This window comes from Pinus tabuliformis, chromosome 2_2 (assembly GCF_031772625.1).
Source record: "Pinus tabuliformis cultivar Carrire ecotype Pingquan chromosome 2_2, CPIR1, whole genome shotgun sequence".
NCBI classification, from domain to species: Eukaryota; Viridiplantae; Streptophyta; class Pinopsida; order Pinales; family Pinaceae; genus Pinus; species Pinus tabuliformis.
Window position 1 is genome coordinate 221,617,412 of NC_142300.1, and position 13,857 is coordinate 221,631,268.

The window sequence follows — 13,857 nt, forward strand, 5'->3', positions numbered from 1 at the left end:
CCTCTGACTAGTCTCTGATGAAGTCATTATGCTTTTTGCTGGCTAGAAAGATGCTTCTCTGATGCTTTGGGACTCCTTCCCAACCTTTGGAATTGAAGACGTCTCTCCCTCAACAAATCAATCTTGCCTCTAGAGGTTGTTGCGCTGCCCCAACGTCAGCCTCTCTGCAAATGCACTCACTAGATCTGGAATGCCTCCTGCAGCCTCACTGTCTCTGCTCCTCACTCACTGCTTTGATCTCTAGCTCTCTCCAACAACTAACTACTGTTACTCTAGAAATCGATCTGCCAAGAAATCGAATTGATCAAGTGTCCCAAGTGATTTCTCCATCACCACATCGACCTCCTCTTATAATCCTCCGTTGGAGCACCATTGACCAAAATTAAAACTTAGTCAATGGCTAGGATCATCTTTGTATCGATTCGTGTGAGTTTCTAGATGATTCTCGCCTTGACTTAATTAATACTAATTAATTAACCATATTCCCTAACTTTAGACTAGGAAATATTTAAAAAAAGGTTAATACTCTAATTAAGTCATTTCGATGCGGAATTTCCAAAAACGATTTCTGGGTTTTGGAGATCTGATGTATTCTAGCCTCTCCACAAAATTTCAAGGCTAAAACACATGCAATGCTAGAAAAACTAACAATACCTTCATCGACTATTGTGTGGTACTCCGCTTTGGCTCACATAGAGTACTACAAAAGGTTTATTCACAACTATGCCTCTATTGCAAACCTGATGGAGGAATTTCCAAGGAAGACGGAAGCATTTCAATAGATTGAAAAATGTGAAACTTATTTGATCCTTGTGGTTATTGCGCATGTTCTTTCATATTTGGTGTCATCTCAGCATTTACATATTGTACATTGGTTTCCAGGAGTCATTCAAGTCTAGTTCTTCCACCATCCCAACCTCAAGCATTGTGAAAACAATCTTAGTAGTGACTTGGATTGTGTACTAAATGTTTAAACAAATTCCTATTCAATCATCTCTCAATTTGAAATATGAATCTAATCTCTTTACATAACCAAAGTGTTTTGTCGTGGTTTTCAACCCAACTATAAAGATATGTAGAACCTATTGTGAAGGGAATGCCTTGTAAGTTTTAACATAATCATCATTAACAAGAAATATGAGGAAGAAAAGTTGCTATAGAGGTAGTACCTTTGTCTCATAGACCCTTCATGGACCTTATTGTAGAATACTATATAGTATAGCTTGCTACTCTTACAAGCAACTACAAATGTTTATGGTGAATTCACAATTTTTATTTATTTTTAATATTATATTATTACTACTCTCCTCGACTTGCCATCCCTCGAAAAATTTGGAGGTGTGCTCACACTGTCTTGGCAACATGTCCCCTCTTCCATGTCATTTCACCATCTCGAAAGTTGGTGCAACATAGGTTTTTAGGGATGCATGCAAAGGGATGCAAAGGATTGGAAAGAGTTTTGATGTAAGGATTTGAAAATCATCAAGAAGGGATAAGTTGCCCTTACACCTCGTTAGGGAAATTTGACTATTTGAGAAATGCATTGTTCACTTCATGGGACCCATTAACTTGCCAACAAGGCATTAACAAGGCATTCTAGAGCTTGCTATATTGCAACTAACTAGTAACTACCTCACCTAGCAGGCATAAGCAATTCCTATTGAAGATTGCCCTACTAACACTGCAACTCTTTTATCTTTGAATATATCAATACTAAGTTTTGCTACCCTAGGAGTTCGACTAGTGATCAGGGTTGCCTCTTTATTAGTACCATGATTGTAACTCTCATTAGGGAGTTCACAATCCAACATATAATAGTAGCCCATAACCTCTTGAAGCTAATGGTATAGTGGAAGCCTTCAATAATATTTTGGAACATAGGCTAACGAAGGTATACTCAAGAAATTGTGATGATTGGGATGAGAGGATTCCAGTAATCCTCAAGTCTTACAAAACTACAACTACGAAATTGGACAAATTACTACTTCTTAATTGGTGTATCGATGAGGGATCATGATCCCAATTTGTAGTTCCTATTTTGCTTATTGCTCATGTTACCCATATGTCTGAGGAGGAGCCACTTGTGGAACAATTGACAGAACTAATCATCGAGAGGAAGCTAGGTTCTTTGTTGATTTCCATCTAACATTGGAAAAGGCTAGAGGAAAGCATGGCATGATTGGTACATCAAACATCAAGCCCGAAGTCTTCGCCAAAGGAGACCTTGTCTTCCTTTATTGTAACAAGTATGTAAAGCATCCAAATGAATTACAAATGCATTGGTTGGGTTCGTTCTTGGTCATAGACATCATATATTATGGTGTTGTCTGTTTGGCTCGGTTGGATGGTATCCTTCGATAGAGATGGGTGAATGCTACTCGCTTGAAGCCCTTTACCTCGACCCTCTAATTTATATTCATGTGCCACTCCTGTTTAGAGGAGTCCCTTATGTTAGGTCATGTCAAATGCTACTTTTTTGTCTTTTCTAGTATTAGTAGTATCTTTTTGTTTTCTTTATATTCTATATTGTCTAGTTAGAGTCATCGGTCAAGTTTTACCCACATTTTGGTCCTTCTTGAGGTTTTGCCACACCCTTGTGGTTGAGGCAAATCTAGTACTATCTGCTTGTGTCAAATTGAGTTTGGAGCTAGAATATTCACCGTTGATTCAAAGTATATTGCATAAGCAAGAGCTGCAGTCAAATTTTTGAGATGAACACTAATGTACATTGTTGGGTGCCTAGGTTTGATAAGATTAGGGTAGAAGGTTGTGTTGGGTTTTGGTAGAGTCATAGGGGTTGGGTGGTGGAAAAACAACAACACAGAGCTTAAAGGGATTGATGGGATGATTTAGTGTCATAAAGTTGAGATTAAGTGTGTTGATTGTTGGGAAAGGGAAGTGTAAGCATCTAAGTTTTCTTGTACGTATGAAGGCTACTTGCACTGCCTTCTAGAACTTAATGTAGTGGTGTTTTAAATCCCTAGGAATCAACCATTTTTGACTTTTTGTTTTTTGCTTGCTTGTGTATGTTAGTTATTGCATGCACTACAACTTCAAGTTGGCACAATGGAGGCAGGAGTCGTCTGAGCTGCTCCTTAGCTTAAACCATCCATTATATAGGCACACCAACATGGATAGAAGTACCAACCAATTACCATGGGGAATGCTATAGGTCATGGAGAGGGTATATTTGGATCCATTGGTTCTAAATATCAGGAATCGAAACTAAAGGAGGCCCTTTTTGGGGAAACAATTGATCCTTGGATGGAGGCATGGTTGACCTCATGGGCAAAGTGGAAAATACTAAGCTTGTTGACCACAATTTCACAAATATGGACTTGTTCAAGACCTAGGTCGTCAATGTATAAACAACAAGTTTCCTTGGAAAATGGTGAAGTTGCCTCAGTCTAGAGGCCAGAGTTTGAGCTATTGTGGGAATCCACACTTAAGAACTTGTTGGAGATCCCAACATTTGCAACGCTAGTGAGGTTGCATGGTGCACTAAGTTCCTCATCAATCAAGTGTGCTAGAGAAATTTGTGGTTAGATAAGCATACCTCATCAATGTCCATAATATCAATATGCTACCAATGCTTCCCATGGATGGGCAAGTTGTCACTTAGGATTTTTAGTGATCCAGGTGGATATGGGAGGTCACCCACCTCTTCCACTCTCTCAACAAATCTCTATCTTCTTGGCAAATTTGCTATGATTTTTAGGTTCCAAACTTTGGGGGCTGTTTTGAGGCCCTAAATGATGTTTTTTGGCAATTCAGGGGGCCAGGGATTTCCCTAGCCTTGGTCGAAAGTTATAGTCCTTCGATAGTTCTTTCCAACAAGCTATTGTGCCCCCCAAATGGATATTTTATGCAAAAGTTGTGGCCCTGAGAAGTTAATTTACCAACTAACCACCTTCGGGCTTGTAAACCTTTTGACATTTCTTCTTCTAGGGCTAGGGTTTTGTACCTATAGGGTTCTTTCTTTATTTTAAAAAGCCATTCTTTTGGCTTCTTGTAATAGCTTTTGCGAATGTGTGTAGCCGCCATCTCTCTTCGTTTAGAGATAGTTACCACCATTCTAGCTAGTTTGTGTTCTATAGAATTTTGCTCTTTCATTTATAGAAATTGGTTTTTCACCATATCATTGTGCCTTTTGATGTATTTCTCTATGTGTTTCATTTCCTTTCTTGCCTTTCATTTCATTCATTGTACAACCCAGATCATTTAGGGATGTAAGAAACATGGAAGGAATAAGGGCCAACCAAATATGTATAAGAAACATGAAATAGTTAGGGGAAACTGCAAAATTGCGATTTCATTGATTTGCGATAACTAGATAAAGATCGTGTACCAATTAATGCCTTGCAAAATCATGAGGAATTTTGATAAAAAGGGGAGTGGGCATCAGTCAGAATTTTAGTGGTGGAATTCGATATTTGGAGGGTAGGGTTAAACTGGTGCACCTTACTTTAACAAGTTAATGGCTTCTTGCACTGATGCCCACTGGACAAACTACCCCTTTATGTATGACTACTTGTTCTTTACCTTTGCCATGTTTATGTTGCAGCCTTTGCAAGGTTGGCAGCTCTAACTTGTTTGAGTATGCACCATTGTCGCAAACTAGTATGAGCCTTGGTAGGTCTACAGGAGATAATAATGTGGCATTTAATGATTGAGCTCTTGGTTTATGGTATGACATGATGGTCATCATAATTGATACCCATTGTAGCAAATAATAAATTGTGGTTTGACATTGTTATCACAACATCTAACACCTTGGTGCAAAGCCTTCATAAGCTCCCAAGACTTACTAAAACATCATAAGTGTCACCAATGTCACCTTAGCAACAACTTCCCTCATTTTAGTGAAGGATAAATCCAACACAAGGTAGACTTATCTAGTAGGACTTAGGTCTCCTAAGTAATGACAATCAATTCTAAGGTCTTCTAAGTATCTACCCAATTCGCCACCAAAGAGATGTATCAAATTATCAATCAAGTCAAGGATAGGGTGGGATTAATTTTCTAAGATTGATTTAAATGTTTAGCAAGCAACAATCTCGTAAAGAACAATCCCCAAACCATTCTAATCAGAAAATTACCAATGCCTATTGTAGAACTTGTGTAAAATGTAGAAAATTACAATAGTAAACATGTTACAACAATAATACAATTCAGCCCTCAAAACAGGTTATAAACTAATAGAGATTAGGACTAAAATAATGAATAAATCTAGTGTTTGATTTACCTTTTAAAATTTGAAAATTACAAGGCATATAACCACTAACGAAAACAAGATTTCTAGCCCTAATTATGTAGCAATATAAATTAGGAAAGCAAATTTTATGTCAAACATGCAAGAAAACCCTAGAATTTTAGATCAATAATATGAAAGAAAAACCTAGAAGCTAAAAGAATCTAGGGTTTTTGAGAGCCGAAAATTAGGAGTAAGCTAATAAAAACCCTGAATAATTCTAAAACATAAACTAAAATATGATTTTACAAAATATGATTAACTAAAAGGGAGAAGACTAGTGCTTACTATGTTTTTTTTGGACATATGGGGTCAATATAAGTACTCCATTGGAGACATGTAAGTTGATCTAGGGTGATATCTAGGGTTGTCCGCTACAAGCCCTAGAAAATCCGCATAGCACCTTACGTAAAACTTCAAGATGGTTCAAGGGATGGTACTTCGCTAATAACCTTCGAAAATTTTTGAAAGAGGGGCTTACTCAATGAAGAAACTGAGAGAATGCACCACCACTATTAGAGAAGTACAATTACGCTTACACTTACCCATAAACAAAACCACAAGATAAAGTGATACTTTTTACTTGAGAAATATTTCAAGCTTCAAAACCCTAGCAATGAGCATCCATGAAGAAGTAAAGCCATCCACAAAACTATCTTTTCAAGAACTTGATCTAACTAGCCATCCATAGCCATTTTTAGAGAAAAGATAATCATAGTAGACAAGTAGTGATGTTTCTCCCCAAGTAGTAATAATTTATGAATGAATTGCTTCTCTTATTTATATGGGAGATCTATCATCCTTCTGATTATAATAATAGTATTTTCCTAGCTTTTATCGTAAGAAAATAACAAAATACGTTTATCTCTTTGCAAACCCTAGAGAAAAGGTAAAATTATATAAACTATGAGGTCGTTATGCCACCTATATGATAATATCCATGATGCATGAGTGAATGAGTCAAAAGGCCCCAAATATGCACCCCAAATCAAGTAAACTCTCCTCAAGTGGCAAGTCACCCTCGTGAACATGTGGAACGACCTCCTAAAGGTGGAACGAGCTCCTCAAAGGCCTCAATGATTTCCTCCAAAAGTTTGCGATAATCTTCCTATGACAGATTTTAAAAGCACCATATATGTGTAAGTTTTGCTCGAATTTCTATTATGATCAGATTTCAAAAATCTTGTGGCAATTTTGCATTTCAAGGCATTGATTTCACAAATTTTTGGGAATTTTGTCAAAAGATAAATGCTCTTGAAGATGGCCACCCTTAAAAAATCATGTGAAAGGGTGTGAAATTCTCCTTGGAAAGGGTGCAACGTTTCATCTAACAAGTGCCATATCTTCTCATAACGGTATAATGTCTCATCCTAGGGTGCCATGCTATCTCCAAGAAGGTGTTAGGACACCTTAACAAGGTTGTAGTGTCATCATAATGGCCATTATCCTCCAAAAAAAGTGGAAAAACCTCAATTATGTGTGAAAAATAACTCGTCAAAATCTTCAAAAGAAACCAAGGCTCATGTCCTTGTTGTGAAAATTCCTTGATTGCAATAAATTGGATATTTATCTTCTAACTATTAATAGTTTATTTTTCTTTGGGATTATTATTCGACAAATAACGATAAATTCACTATTGCAATCTTCACAATAAAAAACACCGCAGAATATAAAAACTGGAACTGAGAAATAGATGTGTTGTCGCACATAATGTCTAGGTACTGTGATAGCGGCTCAGATCGGGGGTTGTCACATTGATCCCCAATCACTCCGTTTGAGTTGTCTCCCAATAGCAGACTAAGGGGGATAGACCCTATGGAAACGGAAAAATGAAAGATTAGTTGGGAACCAACCAACCTAGGAGACACAGCTAAGCAACCAATACTTGTTTTAGATTGCGCAAGATTTTAAGGATTCAAAATGATTTGAAGAAAGTGATACCAGTGCCTTATGGAGTCAACTATTTTGCGAAGAAAATAAAATTCAAGTAAAGGATGGAAAACTGCTGCTGAAACGACTCGGCTGTCTCATATGCAAATGCAAAATTTAAAACTATGTGAAATGCAAGGACTTGGTTAACTTTAGTTAAATGAGGGTCTAAAATTATTTCTGAAATATGTCTTAAATGTTACTTAAGGCTCAGAAAGGTGGTGATCTAAATGTGAAAGCAGATACTTATACCAGAACTGCAAAATGTAAAATATGCACAAATAATTACTGAAATGCACAATGGACTGAAATGTAAAATGCTGGAATAAAACACCTTTAAATTCAAAAATTCATTTGTATGAAATACTCAATCAAGATCATTAGATGCATAAGTAAAACTAGATTAGTCCTACTTGCATAAGCATGTAAAAAACAAATGAACTTCAGAAATTAAACGAAATGTTTTAAACTCAGACCACATTAATGAAAAATAGTAATCTGCTCTTACATCAAATGTTAAAACCAATAATATATTCTAAAATAGCAGTCATGTAACCATGCAATATTAAAAAATTTCTATGTATAACAGCAAAAAATTTTAAATGACAAACTGATAATTAGAATTCAGAAAATTTATGAGTTTAATTCTTTCTGATTTATTGATGTATTTGATTTAAAAAACTCAAAAATAAACTACTGAACAACAGTAAAACAATTTTCAGAAATTTGTTTGCAAAAGTTGCTGAAGCTAACTTCTATTTCTGCAATTGTACAATAGTAAAAAGGTAAATTAAATTTGCTGCTAAACTCCAACTAATTGCAAATCTATCCCAGTGTTAACCTTGTTTTCAATTAGATCAATGAAAAAGGTAAAGGTTTAGAGGATGTGCAACAGTCAGCCCCTAGGGGCTTGAAGACACTTGAAGATGGGTTGCTCAAGTCACTGAAAATTCTCCAATACAAATGCTGAACTCAGAATTTTTTTGTTAAAATTTGTTAAATTTTTTAGGGAAATTTATGGAGAAAATTTAAGAAAAATTAGTGAGAGAATTTTGGTGAAAGAGGGCAGGTTGTAAAGCTGAAAGGGAGGCCGAGAAAGAGGCTGGAGATGGCCAGCTCAGGGCCTCAAGGCCCTAAAAAAAATTTGCCCACGATCCTTTTGAAATTTCTCCTCAACCTGCAAACAAAATGGAGATGCGCTCTAGGGCTCAGATTTCTCTCCGGAATCCACATAAATTACCTACAATTTTTGATTTTTTCCTACACAAATAAAAGACAGCAAACTCCAAAGAATGTATATACAAAAATATGAAATACCGAGAACCTCAATGAATTAGAAATTTGCTATTTACAAATTTCTAATTCATTGAACAAATCTAGTAGATCTACAGATCAAAGTCCTTTATTAGCCAGATTTAAACAATTTTTTGCACAATATTTAGAAATAAATTTGAAATTTTAAAGAGGCACAAGCCTAAGAAAAACCCTGCAAGTAAAATATTCTATAAAATGACTTCAGAAATTAAAAAGATAGTGGGCTCTTTTAGATTCTGTAAACTGAGAGTCAGTTGGTCCAGTTGAGGACTTCCCCAAACGTCCAAATTTTGAATGATAACTTCTGCACACTTAAATTTGCTTGTTAGATTAATAGAGATCTAAAAAATGATCATAAAATTATCAAGAAATAGAGATATCTGTTACTTCTATTAAATTAAAATGATATTATAAAAAACCCAGAAGTCTATGCAAGATACCTGTATGCAAATCAATCCTCAAAGGCTATTAACCAGCAAATGCAAATAAAAGCAGCAAAGTATTAAGAACAATATTATCACATAAATCTGAAAGAGGAACACCACGATTTGAAACCCCAAAGTCTTTGTGTTTTATTAACTACAAAAAAGTTATAAGAACTTTCTTAGAGAAAGTACATGATTCAGAAATCGGATGCAAATAATGGAAAGAGGCCTCTCATTTATAGGAAAATTCTCCAACGGCTAGTTGGCTTGATCCCCGTCAAAGCAATCTCAATTGTTAATGAAGATCAAATGATCTTTTAATCATCACTGTTGAAATAAAGTTACTTTTTGAGGAAATTTGAATCTCATTTTTAATTTCCTTTTAATTAACTCAAAAATGATTATTTTGAGTTAATTGCCATAAAATGTTGACTTTGACTTAACTACTATGGCCCAAGGGTTCAAAATATCTTGAAATTTTCAATATTCACTTGGCCGGGGACCTCCAAAAATTAAAAACTTTAAAACCCACGAATTTTAAATGTTGGAGAATTTGATTTTTCCTAGGAACTAAATTAATTAAATTTCTGGCTTTAGCATTTTAATTTATTTTAGCCAGAAATTTTAATTAATTGACTCATGAGGGGATTATTAATTTTTCCAACCCTCTAATATTTAGCCATGGTGTCTAACTATGAGGGACCATGCATGAAATATTTTTTACATAAAATATTACATTTCTAACCCATGAAGGGGAAACACCAGTTCGTTATAGACCCTCAATAATTACCCATTTCTGCAACACAAAATATGATCTAGTAGACTAAGTGACTTGTAATAAAATAATCTAACCAAATAGTTAGAATTATTCCCAAATCACTTTTACAGAGACTCGATAAATAACACTAGGACTCATTTAAAATCCTGACGACAAAATCCACCCTAGCTTTGGGGTGAGGCTGGAGGGAAAAACTCTGCCGATCATCCATGTTTAGAAACACACATGAATTGGTGAGACTAAAAACCTCCTAGGATAGAAATCATCATCAGAAAAATAAATTTACCTAGGTTGTTACATACATTTGTCTTACTAGGATCATTTACATTACAAAATGCAGAATGGGTTTACAAAACTCCAGTGTACATATAGCTGATAATGATGAATCTGTGGATCATCTAAGTGCTCGGACATGATGGAAATCCATGCGCGAAAATATGTATAGCTATGAAATAGCTCACATGGAGTGGTTAACAAGATGAACACACCTAATAAAAGTTGACACTGTTATTTTTGGACAAATGTCCCTGGAAAAACCTCGAAAGTAAAATGAGTGCAACAGATGAGGGTTTTATTATTATGTTCAACAATTCAAGAGTATAATGAACTGTTTTCGTCTCTAGCAAAGCTCTAGCAATATCTATTGGCAAAATATACTGGAGACACCTTGTCTCCTTGTGCAATCAACTCGACCTCTTGCTAGCCCCACACACTGTCCTCCTGACATGCGTAGATCTGGCCGAGGAAAAATTGTACAACCTTAGAATTACCTTCTTGCAAGTCGTTTAACTTCCCTTTGCCTCTGAAACCCACTCGCTTTGCCTCCGGGGCACTGATTTGGCAATTGGAAACTGAAACATGACTCCTTCGATAACTCGCATTGTTAATTTTGGCTACTCACACTAGCTGTAGCAGCCTCCTCTGCAGATGAATTCAACCTCCTCTTCCTCTCTCCTGAACACTGGAAAATACTGAGGAAAATTCTTCCGCACTCCTGCTCTTGAACCTCTGCCGATCCCTTATCTCTTATGCTTCCTTAGCTTCACCTACGTCCTTGCTGAATACCTGCAACTAGGTAGTTGAACTGCTCACTTGATACTCTGATGATTTCTCCAAGCCCTTCGACCTGCTCTTATAATCTCTCGTTGGAGTCTCAACGGCCACAATCACATCTCTACTAATGACTAGGATCAATTTGACTTCACCAATAGAAGCCTCTAGAGCAAAATCAAACTTTCCCAATTAATTAACTTTAATTAACCACTTTTCCTAAGTTAGACTTAGGAAATATTTTAATTATGGCTAATTAATTTAATTGAGGCATCTCCAAGTCTTTTCTCGTCAAACCTTTTCTGGGTTTTGGAGATCTCGTGTTCCTTAGCCTCTTAAACATCATAGGGACTAGAACACCTGTCCGCTGCTACCATAATTTAACACTCCCTCTTAGCGAGGAAGGTGCTCTCCACTATACCCATTTTCTCTTTAAAGTAGACAAATTTTGCCCTCTCCAGGGCCTTTGTGAGTATATCAACTATCTGTTGGCTTGTGGGAATATGTTGTAGCGAAACTGAACCTCGCTATTGGTGTTTGAGATCTGTGATACCTCCTTCCTTCACATCTTCTAGCAGATCTAACATTTTGTGATTGGAAGTCGCTGTGAAGAAAATACTCTAGTAGTCACTGTCAACCATGCTATTGCGTATACTCTGATCTCACATTGCTAATGCTTCTGTGTTGGAGGTTCTCTAGTTGGAACTGTACCTTTCTCTCTGCTACTGTCCCATTCACATTGCCTTCCTTTTGTCCTTGCATTGCTGTCATGACTGCACCTCTGTGTACTGACCTCTCCCTGATTTACTGAGTGACTGCAACTAGCTCAACACCTGTCTCTCGAGTGTCTGACTGTGCCTAACTGGTTCTACACTGTCTCTCCAGAATTTGCCTGTGCCTTGCTGACACTTCTATCCTCCTGCTACTTTACTACTTTTGGGCTTTTGTAGCAAAGGTGATAGTCTAACTAGGAACACACGAACACACAACAACTAGCTCTGATCTACTGATCAAGCCCTCTTTGGCTAGATCTAGACCTCCTTGCTGCTCCTCCCTCGGATCTTGCTGGATCTGTCATACTGGAGTGTCATACTCCTCCTCCATCTGAGGATAATGTTGCAAACATAGTGAACTCATCCTCCAGCCTGGCGGACAAGTCATCGATCTTTGCTAAAGTTGTTGTTTGCTACCCCTTCTTGTCCTTCTTTCTCTTCGAACATTGGTTGATGTAGTGACTAGGTTCACCACATCTGAAGCACTTGACCTTTGACAGGCTCTTCTTCTTCTTCTTCTCTCCTTTAGAGTCTTGTCCTTGGTTGGGACCCTTCTTCGCTTTTCCCTTTCCTGCAAGAGCGACGTTTTCCTCTTCCTTTTCTACCTTCGATCCCTTGCCATTGCTGCTGGTAGTACCATCAATGAGACTGAGCCTCAAATCCTCCTGAGTGAAGTCACTCCATAGGCATTCCCAATTCGGTAGCTTATCTCATCCAGTAATCACCTAAATGAAGGTTCGACACTCCTTGGTAAACCCATTTAGAGCTACATGCACCAGTTCATTCTCCGCTGGCTTCTCTCCAACTGCCGCAAGTTCGTCTATGACTCCTTGAATCTTGGTGAGATAGGATGTTACGTTCTTCTGCATTTTGACCATTCTCAACTTCTCCTTAAGTATCATCTTTCGAATCTCAGAAGGATCTTGGTACAACTTGACGATAGCGTCCCACATCTCGTTTGCAATGCCTTTCTCTACAATATGCGGGACAATATGATCACGTACTCCGTTTATGATCAACCTCTTTGCGTTGGCCATGTCCTTCCTGTAATCTCGTAACAAGATAGGATTTGTTGGTATAACTACCAATGTTGTCACAAACTCCTTCAAACCTTCCAGATGCCAAAGGTGGAGGCTCCATCCAACCTATCCTGATCTTTGAGTCCCGCTGCGACCATTTTTGCGAAACTCAAAACACTAGAGAACTAATAAACTGGAAAGCTTTGTTCTCCTTCCAAAAAATTAACTCAACCTTCTCCTCTGCAGCTCACACTGGCAAACTGCTACTAGGGAACTCGCACTAACCTTCACAACCTCTTTAAAAAATTCTCACTTCCTGATGCTTCACTCCTGGGTAACTTGCTCTATCTTCAGAACCTCTTCTAGTACTAATACACACATTGTTGACCCTGAAACACACACTTGCTTGACTAGCAAGCTCGCATTGACAGTTCACACTGCTTGCTATGGCCACCTTTTGCTAGAAATCACAACCTCCTTTCCTGCTACTGGAATACTGGAAACCCTATGAGAATACCTGGAAATTCCCTCTCTGTGTGCTTTTCTCTTCCTTGCTCGACGCAAATTTGTTATTGCAAAACCCTATGCTGCAAATCTCTGCGCTAGATCAACTCTGCGAATCTCTGATCTGCTCATCGGAAACCCTTTCCGACAATCCTCACTGCCTACTGTTATTGCACTGAGACAATTCACACTTTTCCTCTAAACTAGACTGGAAATCGAACTGCTTCTCTCTGCAATTTTCACTGCCTCGCTGGCCCGCATAGATTTGGTTCTCTATGCTTCAGATCTCCCTTTGAACTGCACAACCCTTGCTGTATTCGCTTCTAGAGCCTCTGATCCGATATTTCTGCTTTGATACCATGTGAAAATTCCTTGATTACAATAAATTGGATATTTATCTTCTAACTGTTAGCAGTTTATTTGTCTTTTGAATTATTATTTGGCAAATAACGATAAATTCATTATTGCAATCTTCACAATAAAAAACGTTGTGGAATATAAAAACTGTAACTGAGAAATAGATGCACACACACAATAAAAATTGACATAGTTATGTTTGGATGAATGTCCCTGGAAAAACCCTGAAGGGAAAACCAGTGCAACAGATGATGGTTTTATTATTATGTTCAACAATTCAAGAGTACAATGATCTGCTTGCCTTTCTGGCAAAGCTTCAGCGATATCTACTGGAAAAATATACTGGAGACACCCTACCTCCTTATGCAATCAACTTGAACTCCTAGTCGGTTGCATTGCCTCCTTATGCAATCAATTCGAACTCCTAGCCACTCGCACTCCCTTCTTGGAACTTGCA